Source organism: Hyperolius riggenbachi, chromosome 6 (assembly GCF_040937935.1).
Source record: "Hyperolius riggenbachi isolate aHypRig1 chromosome 6, aHypRig1.pri, whole genome shotgun sequence".
Classification (NCBI taxonomy): domain Eukaryota; kingdom Metazoa; phylum Chordata; class Amphibia; order Anura; family Hyperoliidae; genus Hyperolius; species Hyperolius riggenbachi.
In genome coordinates this window covers 9,750,910-9,767,986 of record NC_090651.1, presented here as the reverse complement: position 1 = coordinate 9,767,986, position 17,077 = coordinate 9,750,910, and positions in this window count along the sequence as shown.

Sequence of the window (17,077 nt, the reverse complement as noted above, 5' to 3'; positions counted from 1 at the left end):
AAGAGTTCAGCTCCACTAAAAGAAGTGTTTTTGATATTGAAACAAGGATAATTACCATAAAATCCTGAATAATTTACTGAATTCTACTATAGGTCACGACAGGGCCTCTTTAAGAAAACAGAATCTGCTAGCATGTTATTTTGGGCTGGGGGTAATGTGGAGAAGCCGGGTCACGCTTCCATCCTGGCTTGGCGAACCATTCGTAACCCGTAGCCTGCGCCACTTGGCTTGTCCATCCGTAAATACGCGGCCGCTGATTGACGCTAAGCACGACGCCGTCGCTTCAAAAGGTTGTCTTTTGCTTTTAGCTAATTGTGGCTACAAAACATAAATGCCCGGAACGCTGCGGAATAAAACGAGGAGAAAACTCAGAATACATGAAAGCCTTCAGGGGACTTGTCTAACTGTCCTGATAATGTCAGATAAAAGCTCTGGGAGGGCAGGGAATCATGGAATAAGCCTGCATGAGGCACAGTCAAGACGGGAGCCAGAGACAGACCCCGAGTGACTGCTGCACCCCGGCACCGGACAGGGAGACTGAGGGGTTCCTGTGCTGGACGGTGCAGAGGACCAGCAGGACATGGAGACTGAGGGGTTCCTGTGCTGGACGGTGCAGAGGACCAGCAGGACAGGGAGACTGAGGGGTTCCTGTGCTGGAAGGTGCAGAGGACCAGCAGGACAGGGAGACTGAGGGGTTCCTGTGCTGGACGGTGCAGAGAACCAGCAGGACAGGGAGACTGAGGGGTTCCTGTGCTGGACGATGCAGAGGACCAGCAGGACAGGGAGACTGAGGGGTTCCTGTGCTGGACGATGCAGAGGACCAGCAGGACAGGGAGAATGAGGGGTTCCTGTGCTGGACAGTGCAGAGGAGAACCAGCAGGACATGGAGACTGAGGGGTTCCTGTGCTGGACGGTGCAGAGAACCAGGAGGACAGGGAGACTGAGGGGTTCCTGTGCTGGACGGTGCAGAGGACCAGCAGGACAGGAAGACTGAGGGGTTCCTGTGCTGGACGGTGCAGAGAACCAGCAGGACATGGAGACTGAGGGGTTCCTGTGCTGGACGGTGCAGAGGACCAGCAGGACAGGGAGACTGAGGGGTTCCTGTGCTGGGCGGTGCAGAGAATTAGCAGGACATGGAGACTGAGGGGTTCCTGTGTAGGACGGTGCAGAGGACCAGCAGGACAGGGAGACTGAGGGGTTCCTGTGCTGGACGGTGCAGAGAACCAGCAGGACATGGAGACTGAGGGGTTCCTGTGCTGGACGGTGCAGAGGACCAGCAGGACAGGGAGACTGAGGGGTTCCTGTGCTGGACGGTGCAGAGGACCAGCAGGACATGGAGACTGAGGGGTTCCTGTGCTGGACGGTGCAGAGGACCAGCAGGACAGGAAGACTGAGGGGTTCCTGTGCTTGACGGTGCAGAGAACCAGCAGGACATGGAGACTGAGGGGTTCCTGTGCTGGACGGTGCAGAGGACCAGCAGGACAGGGAGACTGAGGGGTTCCTGTGCTGGACGGTGCAGAGAATTAGCAGGACATGGAGACTGAGGGGTTCCTGTGCTGGACGGTGCAGAGGACCAGCAGGACAGGGAGACTGAGGGGTTCCTGTGCTGGACGGTGCAGAGAATTAGCAGAACATGGAGACTGAGGGGTTCCTGTGCTGAACGGTGCAGAGGACCAGCAGGACATGGAGACTGAGGGGTTCCTGTGCTGGACGGTGCAGAGGACCAGCAGGACAGGGAGACTGAGGGGTTCCTGTGCTGGACGGTGCAGAGAATTAGCAGGACATGGAGACTGAGGGGTTCCTGTGCTGGACGGTGCAGAGGACCAGCAGGACAAGGAGACTGAGGGGTTCCTGTGCTGGACGGTGCAGAGAATTAGCAGGACATGGAGACTGAGGGGTTCCTGTGTAGGACGGTGCAGAGGACCAGCAGGACAGGGAGACTGAGGGGTTCCTGTGCTGGACAGTGCAGAGGAGAACCAGCAGGACATGGAGACTGAGGGGTTCCTGTGCTGGACGGTGCAGAGGAGAACCAGCAGGACAGGGAGACTGAGGGGTTCCTGCACTGGACGGTGCAGAGAACCAGCAGGATAGGGAGACTGAGGGGTTCCTGCGCTGGACGGTGCAGAGGAGAACCAGCAGGACAGGGAGACTGAGGGGTTTCTGCGCTGGACGGTGCAGAGGAGAACCAGCAGGACATGGAGACTGAGGGGTTCCTGTGCTGGACGGTGCAGAGGACCAGCAGGACAGGGAGACTGAGGGGTTCCTGTGCTGGACGGTGCAGAGGACCAGCAGGACAGGGAGACTGAGGGGTTCCTGTGCTGGACGGTGCAGAAAATTAGCAGGACAAGGAGACTGAGGGGTTCCTGTGCTGGACGGTGCAGAGGACCAGCAGGACAGGGAGACTGAGGGGTTCCTGTACTGGACGGTGCAGAGAATTAGCAGGACATGGAGACTGAGGGGTTCCTGTGTAGGACGGTGCAGAGGACCAGCAGGACAGGGAGACTGAGGGGTTCCTGTGCTGGACGGTGCAGAGGAGAACCAGCAGGACAGGGAGACTGAGGGGTTCCTGCACTGGACGGTGCAGAGAACCAGCAGGATAGGGAGACTGAGGGGTTCCTGCGCTGGACGGTGCAGAGGAGAACCAGCAGGACAGGGAGACTGAGGGGTTCCTGTGCTGGAGGGTGCAGAGAACCAGCAAGATAGGGAGACTGAGGGGTTCCTGTGCTGGAGGGTGCAGAGAACCAGCAGGACATGGAGACTGAGGGGTTCCTGTGCTGGACGGTGCAGAGAACCAGCAGGACAGGGAGACTGAGGGGTTCCTGTGCTGGAGGGTGCAGAGAACCAGCAGGAGGAATATGGCCACACGCAGGTGTCCATGCTCGGAAGCCATCAAACCTGAATGAACTAGAGATGTTTTGGGAAGAGGAATGGTCCAAAATACCTTCAACCAGAATCCAGACTCTCATTGGAACCTACAGGAAGCGTTTAGAGGCTGTAATTTCTGCAAAAGGAGGATCTACTAAAGATTGATTTCTTTTATTTTTTGTGGTGCCCAAATGTATGCACCTGCCTAATTTTGTTTAACCATTTCAGCCTCGAACATGATCATCACATCCAGGAGGATGCTCTACTGCAGTGTGGCGCGATCGCGGGCGCGCCCCTGTGCCATTCCCCGGTAGCCCTGAGATCAGTGAACGGAAACATGGTTTTCGATCACCGATCTAAGTTGCTAGCAGAAAAACCGATGGTCTCTTATCAGAGGCCGCAGTTTTTCTGAAAAAAAAAAGTTCCCCGTCGTCCTTGTGCTTCCTGGAAGTGAGAAGAAAAAAAAAATTCAAGGCCATCTTGTGACCAAATAGTAAAACTACATCTACATACATTTTTGAAGGCAATTTACACACATTACATTCAAAATTGATTGTTTATTTCCCAACACCAAAAAATTACCCAAATAAAATTTACAATTATAAAAAAACAAAACATAAATAGTTACCTAAGGGTCTGAACTTTTTAAATATGCATGTGAAAGGTAGTATACTATGAACATTTTTAAAATTATAGTGTAACGATTGCGGAATCGTCTCCGTGGTCAGCGCACCAGACGTGCGCTGACACGGCGGATTTCCTCCACAAGCGTATAAATTTGCAGGAACCCAGCAGTGGGTGCAATGCACCTGCAGAGGGAAATTCCTGTCGGCAGGTGGAGCTGTGGAGTGCAGAGGAACAGCTCCTCTGCCCTACCACACACGCCAGACAGGAATTGTACGAAGTAAAGAACCGTAATCGCAAGAGAAGCGATTGAGAGTAAGCACAGAGACAGATTGTGTGTGTGTGCATAAAACTAGTCGCCAACCCGCGACCGTGCACACACCACAGCAGGTATGACGTAGGAACGCGATCGCGAGAGGTGCGATCGCCAGACGTGACACAAGGCTACAGCAAGGCAGAGCACGAGAGTAGCAAAGGCACAGCAAATCATACAATGAGGAGATACGGAAAACAACAAACGCTTGCTAACCGCGAACACCGCACTCATTCGTAACAGTGCACGCGGTTATGCGCGGTCTCCACGTGATAAGCACAATAGAGACAAGCATGCCTAACTAACCATCGACAGACAAACATGAAACAGAGGACGCGAACGCTTGCTTAACGGTTACCTCACCGAGCCTCCAGCAAGCGTCCGTAGCAGACAAGACAGACACATGAAAACAGGGACAAGCGAGAGATAGGATCCACAGCACTAGCGAAAGTGGCTAGCGCGATCCAGGTACAGAGTAGCAGAACAGAAGGATCCACAGCACTAGCGAAAAGTGACAGAACAGAAGAGATAGCTGGTAGCAACCGCTGCACCAGCTATACTCCAAGAACAGAGATCAGAACCATTTCCTGTCGACCACCACTGGGACAGGACAACCGCAACAGAACAAACAAACAGATAAACAATCCTAACTGCACTAGGGAACCTGCCTAGCACAGTTTCCAGGAATTACTCTAAGCTGATCTTCAAACAAAGAGCATGGCTGACACTCTCCAGAGTGTTTCACAGGAAGACTCCTTATGACCAGCGAAGCATTGTGGGAAAGACATAGTACTTATAGTACACGCCTCCAATGAATGTGGCCAGGCAATTTGCATGACAACGTATGCAAATTCCTCAGCAAGCACAAGCTGCAAAACTGACAGAAGTTCTTCTTTCCAGAGACCTGCAGCATGCAAACCTAAACAATGGTCAAGAAGCTGCCTGCCTGCACAGGCAGCTGAGCAAATCATCACAGTACCCCCCCCCCCCTCCAGGGTCGAATTCTAGGCGACCCTCAAAAGTGCTATTAGCAACAGACTCAAACTGAAGACTCATGAAGGTCGGGACAGCCCGACAAGGTCCAATTCCAGAGTCAGTCCACCCGAAACCGACCTCATCGGAAGCAGAAGCCACCGAAACATGCCCATCAGCACTACAAGTCTCAGCGTAACACCCATCAGGACTGTGGATACCAGAGAGGAAGCCATCGACACCCTCCAGACAATACCCACCACCTTCCAAGGAGCGTCCGAAAATACCAAATCTGCCACAAAACCTGTTCGAAGTGTCCCTTACAACACAAAAGCCACCGTTGATCTTATCCAGGGTACCAAGCAAAATTTCTCCCGGAATCTCCCAGAACCTTTTGAAGCTCCACAGAGATCCCAAGAGGGCAGAACAATCACCAGGCTCACATGGAGAACTATCAAGAACCCCTATGGAACCAATGACAATTCCAGACTCAGAATTACGAGGACACCAATCAAGATCAAGACTTTCAGGGACCACTTCTGGGCATGCAAGCAGGCAGGCCATGTCAGAGCATGTCTCCACCGAGGAAGCATCTGAGTACGCTGGTAACCGAGGCACACTTGGGCTTTCTGGGTCACAGAGCACACTGGGGTACACCAGCACAGGAGAAACCTCAGGACATGTTGGGGAACTGCCAACCTCAGAGTCCGGCACGACAAGACCAAAACCAGTACCGGACAGAGAATCATCATGAGTGGAGGTCACAGGCACTGGACTTTCAAAAGAAGACTCGGATACAAATTCAGAAATTTCTGTGACAATAATATCATCATTGACTACATATGAGTGAAGCTCCATCAGAGCTGAAAAGGTAGCCAGCAAGGCAGCAATGCCTACTGAAGTGGGCAACACCTCAGAAGGACTTGGGGGGCAGGAGACGTCTCCTACAAGTTCTGCACCCTTTGGGAGGAACTCGGAGATCTCCAGGAGGTCAGACAGGACCTCAGGAACATCCTTTTTCAAGTCTCCTAAGAAGGATTCTGAACTATCCATGTTACAGGGTAAAGCTTGAACTTTATTTTGTGAACCAGGCAGATGTCCCAGGGAAGGTTCCACCATAAACTGAGACTGAATTTCATCATCAGGACAGGGATACACAGAAATATCTAGTGAAACTAACTCTGGCCTTCTGAGTTTCGTTTCACTGCAGGGAAATTCCTCCATAGCAGTCAAACCAGACTGCAATTCCAAAATAGCAGAGAAACAGGTAACAATGGTTGCAATACCTAGACGAGCCTCTAGGGACACTGCAGGAGATTTTAACCAAGGTAATATTGACTCATCCAGATTACTGGGTGGAGAGTCAGTACTCACTTCAGAATCAGACTCGCAAATGTCAATGCGAGTGGACATAATGTCTTTATTCATGATACAGGGCAGGCTTAGAGACATCTTCTCTGGACAGAGCAAAGGTGCTTCAGTATCAGGTTCACAAAACCAAAGTGCTGTCTCACTCTTAGACTCGGCTAACGATGTCGAATCCGAGGAGACAGAACGCAAAATTTGCGAATCCACAATCGCTTTAGGTTGCGAAACCGAACACTCCAAAGACAGGGATTCTGAGGTCTCCAGGCTGGATTGCTGGATCTCAGAAACGCCAGCTGACAATGTACCTTTACAAACGTCACCTGAATGACGTACACGTAGTTCATTCAGAATCATTTTCCACATACAAATCAGCGGACTCACAAAGTCAAATTCACACCCCTTTTTTTCTCTTAAGGCGGAAGCATAACTTATACATGCTCTCAAGACAGATTCACTTCTGGCCATGTAGTATTCACAAAACGACTCTGAATCGTTCTCCAATTCATACACCAACGCTTCGAGCTGTTTTTTTTGGAACGGGGGCTCCCATTCACACCTGACTAGGTCTGAGCATTCATACTGAACAATGTTAGGGGAAGTTGTGACAACAACATGAGGAATCATATTAATTTTACTCTTGAAACTGCATAGTTTGGGAATTTTCCCCATAGCAAGATCATAGATGGAGGATCTTAAAGTAGTACTGAGAGAAGAAGATCTGTTTTTACATGACAAGGGATTCCACAAATCATTGACAAAACTGACACACTCACGCCGATCACAATCGGCAGGAACATCTGAGAAAAAGGCATCAGATCGCATAGATTTAACCTCTAAACAAACGGGAGAAACTCCATCAGAATTCACGCAGGTGTCCACAGTCGAGGCACACCCATTCATTTCAGGTCGCACAGTGTCCAAACTCACTTGCTTTACCCCAGAAAGACAGGAATAATCATGTGACAATGGTGTCTCTTTATTGGAAATAATTGGTTGATGTGTGTGCAATTCGTCCAAAATAGTCTGCCACACATAAATCACCAGATCCACATCACACTCATCACATTCATCAGAATCAATCAAAAGGTACATAGAGTTGAGACAATCATTCAGTTCATCCGCGCTCTTTGCGATATAAAAATCGCAAAAGGCTTTCCAATCAAAATCAAACTCTTCCAACAAGGCCCCAATTTCCCATGAGGCAAATGGCGGTTCAAACAACCCAGTATCTAGGTAATCTCCATATGGGTTGGGGTCAGGAACGAGGACAGACTTTTTAACTGCCTTAATGTAGTGTGCGATCCTACCTATAATAGGATCCACATATGCCTTTGCCTCAGGCAATGACATCTGAAACAAATCGAAGGTTCCCTCTGGGAATTTTGGTTGGGCTGGTCATATTGTAACGATTGCGGAATCGTCTCCGTGGTCAGCGCACCAGACGTGCGCTGACACGGCGGATTTCCTCCACAAGCGTATAAATTTGCAGGAACCCAGCAGTGGATGCAATGCACCTGCAGAAGGAAATTCCTGTCGGCAGGTGGAGCTGTGGAGTGCAGAGGAACAGCTCCTCTGCCCTACCACACACGCCAGACAGGAATTGTACGAAGTAAAGAACCGTAATCGCAAGAGAAGCGATTGAGAGTGAGCACAGAGACAGATTGTGTGTGTGCATAAAACTAGTCGCCAACTCGCGACTGTGCACACACCACAGCAGAAACGAAGCAGGAACGCGATCGCGAGAGGTGCGATCGCCAGACGTGACACAAGGCTACAGCAAGGCAGAGCACGAGAGTCGCAAAGGCACAGCAAATCATACAATGAGGAGATACGGAAAACAACAAACGCTAGCTAACCGCGAACACCGCACTCATTCGTAACAGTGCACGCGGTTATGCGCGGTCTCCACGTGATAAGCACAATAGAGACAAGCACGCCTAACTAATCATCGACAGACAAACATGAAACAGAGGACGCGAACGCTTGCTTAACGGTTACCTCACCGAGCCTCCAGCAAGCGTCCGTAGCAGACAAGACAGACACACGAAAACAGGGACAAGCGAGAGATAGGATCCACAGCACTAGCGAAAGTGGCTAGCGCGATCCAGGTACAGAGTAGCAGAACAGAAGGATCCACAGCACTAGCGAAAAGTGGCTAGCGCGATCCCAGGAGACAGAACAGAAGAGATAGCTGGTAGCAACCGCTGCACCAGCTATACTCCAAGAACAGAGATCAGAACCATTTCCTGTCGACCACCGCTGGGACAGGACAACCGCAACAGAACAAACAAACAGATAAACAATCCTAACTGCACTAGGGAACCTGCCTAGCACAGTTTCCAGGAATTACTCTGAGCTGATCTTCAAACAAAGAGCATGGCTGACACTCTCCAGAGTGTTTCACAGGAAGACTCCTTATGACCAGCGAAGCATTGTGGGAAAGACATAGTACTTATAGTACACGCCTCCAATGAATGTGGCCAGGCAATTTGCATGACAACGTATGCAAATTTCTCAGCAAGCACAAGCTGCAAAACTGACAGAAGCTCTTCTTTCCAGAGTCCTGCAGCATGCAAACCTAAACAATGGTCAAGAAGCTGCCTGCCTGCACAGGCAGCTGAGCAAATCATCACATATAGCTTGTAAATAGTGATGGACGCTAAACTGATTTATTTCCAAATAAAATATTGGCGCCATACATTGTGATAGGGACAAAATTTAAATAGTGTAAAAACCGAGACAAACGGGCAAATAAAATACATAGGTTTTAATTATGGCAGCATGTATTATTTTAAAGCTATAATGGCTGAAAACTGAGAAATAATGATTTTTTTCCATGTTTTTCTTAATATTCCTGTTAAAATGCATTTATACAAAAATAATGCTTAGCAAAATGTACCACCCAAAGAAAGCCTAATTAGTGACAGAAAAAAACAAGATATAGATCAATAAATTGTGATAAGTAGTGATAAAGTTATTAGCGAATGAATGGGAGGTGAAAATTGCTCTGATACATAAGGTGAAAAATCCCCGCGGGCTTTAATGGTTAAACAATTATTGTGCACTTTCTGAAAATCCAATAAACTTAATTTCACTTCTCAAATATCACTGTGTGTGTCTCCTATATGATATATTTAACTGACATTTTTTACCGTAACAACCAACGATTTATACAGGAAAATCATGACGATTAACCAGGTTGCCCAAACTTTCTTGTCCCAACAGCTGTTTCCAACTGCCAAAAAAGCAAGCAGCTTCTCCTTCCAGTGACATCACCTGCCAGCAGTAAAAATGTCACCATGTAATAAATGTCAGAATGTAAATCAGGGAAAAGAAAGATTTTACAATGAGCAAACACTGACTAAATCATTTATACATAATTATTGTAAAAATGAAGCACTTTTTTTATTACATTATTTTCACTAGAGTTCCTCTTTAAACTTGCAATCCTTTCGGCGGACTATGTGAACAGATTCATAGATTAACATTTATTCCTTTTGCGTCTGTTCTTGTCTGTAACCGTTGGATAGCTAAACCTTACATTTTTTGGCCAATGTGAATCGGGCCTAAATAATTTATATAGTAATATTTAAAAAAAAAAATAAGCAATTTAATTTACTGCGTACTTTTCACCACAGTTCCTCTTGAAATATTTCTTGTGCGTGCCAACATGAAGGGTGGGAGGTAAAACAGCCCTGCTTACTCCTTTCTAAACCTAAAATTCTGCTGAACAGTCTCCATTGATTCTGTTTTAGCAGTTTATTCCCTGTAGAAAGCTATGAGCCATCTGTCCTCCAGTTCTTGCATATGGAAGCTCTGAGCAGATCCTTATGTTGTACATTATTGCTTGTGTTACAGAGGAGCCAGTTACGTCACAGAGAACAACAACCACTAGGATTTTGTGTAAGGCCAAAGAAAAAACCCACCTACTTAAAGGGGCTTGTAACTTTAATAAATACTAGGTAGTGCTCCAAAAACATACTTACAGTATAGGTAGCCAAGTATAGGTGCCCCCCAGTGTAGATAGCCTGGTATAGGTCCCCCTGTACAGATAGTGATGTATAGGTTCCCCTAGTATAGATAGCCAGGTATAGGTGCCCCCGTACAGATAGTGATGTATAGGTTCCCCTAGTATAGATAGCCAGGAATAGGTTCTCCCAGTATAGATAGCCAGGTGTAGGTGCCCCGAGTATAGATAGCCAGGTATACTACATGCTCTCAGTATAGGTAGCCAGATATAGGTGCCTAAAGTATATGTAGCCAGACATAGATGCCCCCAGTATAGGCAGCCAGCTACAGGTGCCCCCAGTATAGGTAGCCAGGTATAGGTGCCCCCAGTATACTGTAGGTAGCCAGGTATAGGTGCCCCCAGTATAGATAGCCAGGTATAGGTGCCCCCCAGTATAGGTAGCCAGGCATAGGTGTCCCCAATATAGGTAGCCAGCTACAGGTGCCCCCAGTATAGGTAGCCAGCTACAGGTGCCCCCAGTATAGCTAGTTAGCTACAGGTGTCCCCAATATAGGTAGTTGGCTACAGGTGTCCCCAATATAGGTAGCCAGGCATAGGGGTCACTCCCTTCTACAGAGTTCCCCCCTCCAGAAATTACAGTAGCAGCAGGCGAGCAGGGATTGCGGACGCACCTCTTCTGCATTCCAAGCGTTCTACCCTGTTGCAGAACCTTACTCTACTTCCTGATAAGCAGTGCTGGGGGGGGGGGGGGGGGGGCTGAGGTGCAGGGGGGGAGTCGGGCCCCCCTCTCTGCGGCTGTGTGTGCCCACTGCTCCCTCTTCTTCACTGCGTCCCCCTCCTGCCCCTAATTACTGCCCTGGGCGGGCCCTAGAGCCACGCCCCCCCAGGTTTCTCTTCACACGGGCCCATGTCAGGTGCCTACCAACATAATGTGCAGCAGCCACTTGTACTTGCATACAGTTCTTTATTCATATCCTGGGACAGGGATCTCGTGTTTAGGAGTTATAGGCAGGGCAGCCATCTGGGGGGACAACTGACACTGCAGTGAGGGGCCCTGGCCCCCCCCCCCCCCCCAAAGTGCTGGAAGGGCCTGTGGCTCACTAAGCAGCACACCACATTCCAGCACTGAGAGAAGAGTGACATCAACGCTTGAACATGGGGAGTATATGAGTGAGCCCGCTACAGCGGACTTTCTATACTGGGCCACCACCTATACCTGGCTACCTATACTAGGGCACCACCTATACCTGGCTACCTATACTGGGCCACCACCTATATCTGGCTACCTATACTGGGGCACCACCTATACCTGGCTACCTATACTGGGCCACCACCTATATCTGGCTACCTATACTGGGGCACCACCTATACTGGGGCACCACCTATACCTGGCTACCTATACTGGGGCACCCACCACCTATACTTGGCTACCTTTACTGAGGGCACCACCTGTACCTGACTACCTATACTGGGGCACCACCTATACTTGGCTACTTATACAGGGGTGCCTATAGCTTGCTACCTATACTGGGGGCACCTGTACCTGGCCAACCTATACTGGTGCACCATCCATACCAGGCTACCTATACTGGGGGCAACTATACCAGGCTACCTATACCGGGACACCACCTGTGTCGGAGCCATGTACATTTTTCGCCACAGCGCACCTTGTGCCCGGACACAGGGGTGGGGTGGCTAGTGGGCAGGCATAGCAACCAGTAGGTGGGCCCAGTGAGGGGGGAGGCCAGGCCTGATGATGTGTGAGGGGCCCCAAAATTTCTGATGGCGGCCCTAATTATAGGTATGGGAGGACTGTTTATTACTTCCAAGAATAGAGCCTGCGGACACAGTAATGTTGCCTAGGCGATGTTTGCTGCAGGAGGGACAGTGAGTTGTGGCAGTAGGGAAGGAAAAGTGCAGAACAGTACACTGCTTATTTTTTTTTTTTTGTATTCTAATGTTTGTAATTTACTTTTTCCCCCTTTGATGCATCATTTTAGCATGCTGTCACTCCTCCGTGGTTTATCGTCCTTTCTTCTTCAGGTATCGATATTCCTTACGCTTTGCATCTGCTTTTATCTCCAATTTACTTACATTTCCTAAACTGCACTTTTTATTTTCACCAACCAAAATGTTTGACTTTGATGCCAAGCAGTAGCTAAAATTCCTCTGTGAAATTATCTCTCACTTCATGTATTTCCAGTGCGTCTAAATGACTCTTTTCCCTTTCACATCTCGCATTGTTAATTGTATGTTAATCTCGCGTTTGGCAACCAAAAGATGATGATCCGATGCTAGATCAGCTTCTGGCTACATTTTAGTCTGCATAATTGAGTGTTTAAATATTTTGTTTATCATAATATATTCATTCTAATGTCCATACTTTACATTTGGGCTGATCCAAGTATCTAATCTTCTGGGAGGACAGTAAGACTTGTGTGATGAACAGGCGTGTATTATAAAAGCTGCAATTTGCAGCAAAAAAGGGTAATTTACGGGCATGGTGGCGCCAAAATTTACCTCCTTTTCCACAAATCACAGGTTTTATAATGTGCCCACTATGCAATGAAGCGGTTGGCATATCTGCAATTCTGCATGACTCCTGTGATTCTATTGGGGGCCTCCGGTTGCAGAAATTTAGTTTTTTTTGCCACAAATCGCAGCTTTGCAGCAGGGGTAGGTTAACCAAGTAGCAACTTCTGCCACGCTTATCTACGTCCCTGTTTATAAACACATGTGAACACATGTAAACACTTGGTTCTGTTTTCTATTTTTAGAAAACAGAGTTAGTATAGCACCATCTTGTGGCTAAAATGTAAAACTACTTCTAAATACACCATTATACCATACACTTACCATAGAAAAATTAAATACAGTTTCATTATTTTTTTAACTCCTTCACCCCTAACCCAAAATAAAATATTATCGCCATACATTGTACTAGGGACTCAATTTAAACATTGCAATAACTGGGCCAAATGGCCAAATACAATTTATCTGTTTTATCTACAATAGCACATTTTATTTTTAAACTACAATGGCTGAAAGCTGAGAAATGGTGATTTTTTTTCTTCTTCTTTCCTGTCAAATGCATATAAAATAATATAATTCTTAGCATAAAGTACTGTCCAAAGAAAGCCTAGTTTGTCCCGCAAAAAAAATAATATATAGATCATTTCAGTGTGATAATTAGCGATTATTCGGTTATTACCGATTTAATGGGAAGAGTTTTTGAAGGGAAAAAAAAACTGTGGTAGAGAGGAGGTTAAGGTTAGGAGGAGGGTGGTTAAGTGTTTGGGGAGGGGGGGTTAAGTTAGGCATAGGAAGAGAGGTCTTAGGGTTTAGCATCGGTAGTGGGAAGTCTTAGGCTTAGGCATCGGTAGCGGAAGGTCTTAAAGGAAAACTTAAGGCAACTATAAAAAATGAGATTTACTCACCTGGGGCTCCCCTCAGCCCCCAGCAGCCGATCGGTGCCCTCGCAGCCCCGCTCAGATGCTCCTGCACCCGACGGCGAACACTTCCGGTTTGGCCGTCACCGGCCGACAGGCATGGGAACGCGAGTAATTCTTCGCGTTCCCAGCCTGTATATCGCCCCCTATGCTGCTATTGCGACCAGCTGGCCGCAATAGCAGCATAGGGGGCGATATACAGGCTGGTAACGCGAACAATCACTCGCGTTCCCATGCCTGTCGGCCGGTGACGGCCAAACCGGAAGTGTTCGCCGGCGGGTGCAGGAGCATCTGAGCGGGGCTGCGAGGGCACCGATCGGCTGCTGGGGGCTGAGGGGAGCCCCAGGTGAGTAAATCTCATTTTTTGTAGTTGCCTTAAGTTTTCCTTTAAGGTTAGGCATCAGTAGAGGGAGGTCTTAGGGTTAGGCATCAGTAGAGGGAGGTCTTAGGGTTAGGCATCAGTAGAGGGAGGTCTTAGGGTTAGGCATCAGTAGAGGGAGGTCTTAGGGTTAGGCATCAGTAGAGGTAGGTATTAGGGTTTTGCCATTGGCAGAGGAAGGTCTTAGGGTTAGGCATCGATACAGGGAGGTCTTAGGGTTAGGCATCGGTAGAGAGAGGTCTTAGGGTTAGGCATTGGTAAAGGGAGGTCTTAGGGTTAGGCATTGGCAGAGGGAGGCCTTAGGGTTAGGGATCGGTAGAGGGAGGTCTTAGGGTTAGACATAGATAGAGGGAGGTCTTAGGGCTAGGCATCAGTGGAGGGGGGGTCTTAGGGTTAGGCATCGGTAGAGGGAGGTCTTAGGGTTAGGCATCGGTAGAGGGAGGTCTTAGGGTTAGACATAGATAGAGGGAGGTATTATGGCTAGGCATCAGTGGAGGGGGGGTCTTAGGGTTAGGCATCGGTAGAGGGAGGTATTAGGGTTAGGCATCAGTAGAGGGAGGTCTTAGGGTTAGGCATCAGTGGAGGGAGAGTCTTAGGGTTAGGCATTGGTAGAGGGAGGTCTCAGGGTTAGGCATCGGTAGAGGGAGGTCTCAGGGTTAGGCATCGGTAAAAGGAGACCTTAGGGTTAGGCAGGCATCGGTAGAGGGAGCTCTTAGGGTTAGGCATCAGTGGAGGGAGGGTCTTAGGGTTAGGCATTAGCAGAGGGAGGTCTTAGGGTTAGACATAGATAGAGGGAGGTATTAGGGCTAGTAGGCATCAGTGAAGGGGGTCTTAGAGTTAGACATCGTTAGCGGGAATTCTTAGGTTAAGACAGTAAAATATCGGTATAGATTACCAATATTTTACTATTGAAATTGAGCAGTAGAATATCCGTAATTTTACCGATATTCTACGGGCAATCTCCCTTACCCTTTTTTCCAGGCACTTTTTTTTTTAACATATGCCTTTGTAATCCTCTGGATAGAATAGAAATCGAGAATTTGGTACCTGAAAGAGAAACAGAAAATGTAATTTTAAATGTATTGTCTAAAAGGTAATTTCCAAGGATACTGTGCTGCTTTTTTTAATTAAAAAAAATATTGATTTTGTCATTTCAAATTGGCAGCAACATGAGATTACACTATTGTACAACACATTCAGAACTGGTTAACTTTTTTTTTTAATAACTACGGTATATTATTTAGAATTTTAGAGCTGCATTCTTAGAAATAAGAAAAAAATCATGCTAGTAATCTTTAATGAAAAATGTTGAATCGGTCGTAATCAATTACTGGTTTACTAAGCCCTAGAGATGGCTCAACCGTTGGGACATTTCACCTCCAGTCAGCCATATAACAGATTTAATAATGCAGAAGTAATAAGGTATATGGATTTCTTGTCAGATATCATTCCTTTTAATTTCTCTATATTTCTATATTTCCTGGCCAGCCTCCTGATTCCCTCCTGATGGCCATTATACACCCCTCCCCCTCCCCTCCCTCCCCCCCACCGTGCTTCTGTTGTTGGCTGACATCCTTCCAAAAATAAAATGTAAGACTAATGATTACACCTTTCCACATTAATGGCTTTTTGAAATGACGACATTCTCGTGGCCATGAGGTCAGCTGGAAAGTCAGAATTGAGTAATTAATGGAATCATTTGGAGGAGTTATACATAGTTACTCCGAGGGAAATGGCAGCAGAGGGGTCATATTGTGGCATATTGAAGCTGCAGAAGATTGACTCGACACATCAAAAAATATGAAAGGGTCTGTAGGGCCCCAGGGATGGCACCCTCGGGGCACGTCTCTGCATCGGAAAATGCATCACTCTCAGAAGGAGAAATTTTACATTTACCAACATTTGACTTTTTTTATCCATTAAAAGAAAAAAAATATGATTTTATAATGAAGGTAACTTAAATATATAACAGTGACTTAAATAAAATAAACGGTGTATTTATTTCCATTAGAGATGAAATCAAATTAAAAGACAAAATGGACAAAATGGACCAATTTTTTGGAGCACATATATTCTTTTTTGATGTTATATTAAATCCTTTTATGACTCCTATGACACATCCTAACCAATCCGAGCAGATTGATGGGATCGAACCGAAATTTGGATCAGTCTCATTAATCTCATCGGATTGGTTAGGAGATTTTTGTCCATTAGTAGTCACAAACAATCATTTACGAACGCTCATACAAAGAATTGTTTGTAATCAATCGTTTGGCAAATTGTATCATTAGTGGCCACCTTTACCTCCCTGCACGACCCCCCATAGATGCAGGAGGGGAAGAGCAGCGCTAGAAGGAGGGGTGACAGGGATAGCGGCGGGGAGGGGGAACATATCCCCCCTCCCTCACCTGGGTCCCCTCTTTCTGCCTCTCTTCCCCTCCAAAATGCGGACAGCGGGCACAGCAAGCAGGCGGGTGGGCGGAGAATACTCACATCACTTCCGCGTTTCAGCCGCTGGAATGCTGTGTAGCCGTCACGTGCCTCTTCTGCTCCTTCAATCATTGGAGGCGCAGAAGAGGCACGTGACGGCGACGCAGCGTTCCAACGGCTGATACGCGGAAGAGAACTGGGGGTCACTATACTAGCTATACTGGGGGCAACTATGAGGGCCACTATACTACCTATACTGGGGGCAGCTATACGGGGGGTCACTATACTAGCTATACTAGGGGCCACTATACTAGTTACACTGGGGGCAGCAGCACTACCTACATTGGGGCAGCAGCTATGCTGCCTATCCTGGGAGCAACTATACTATATATACTGGGGGCAGCTATATTGGTGCAACTATACTACCTTCACTGGGGGCAACTAGCTACCTATACTGAGGGCAACTGTGCTAGCTACCTGTACTGGGGGCAGTGGCAGCACCAGGGGGTGCTTTGGGTGCTGAAGCACCCCCTAAAACTCTCCAGTGTGAACTGACTTTCGGCGTCTAATAGACGCCGTGTCAGTTCACTGCAGCAGCAGCCGGCTGTGGTAGAGCTGGGCTAGGGTAAAATGGCGTCCGAAGCCCTGCTCTGCAGACTTTGAGTCTGGAGTGCAGGGCTTTAGGCACCATTTTCCCCAGGGCCGGT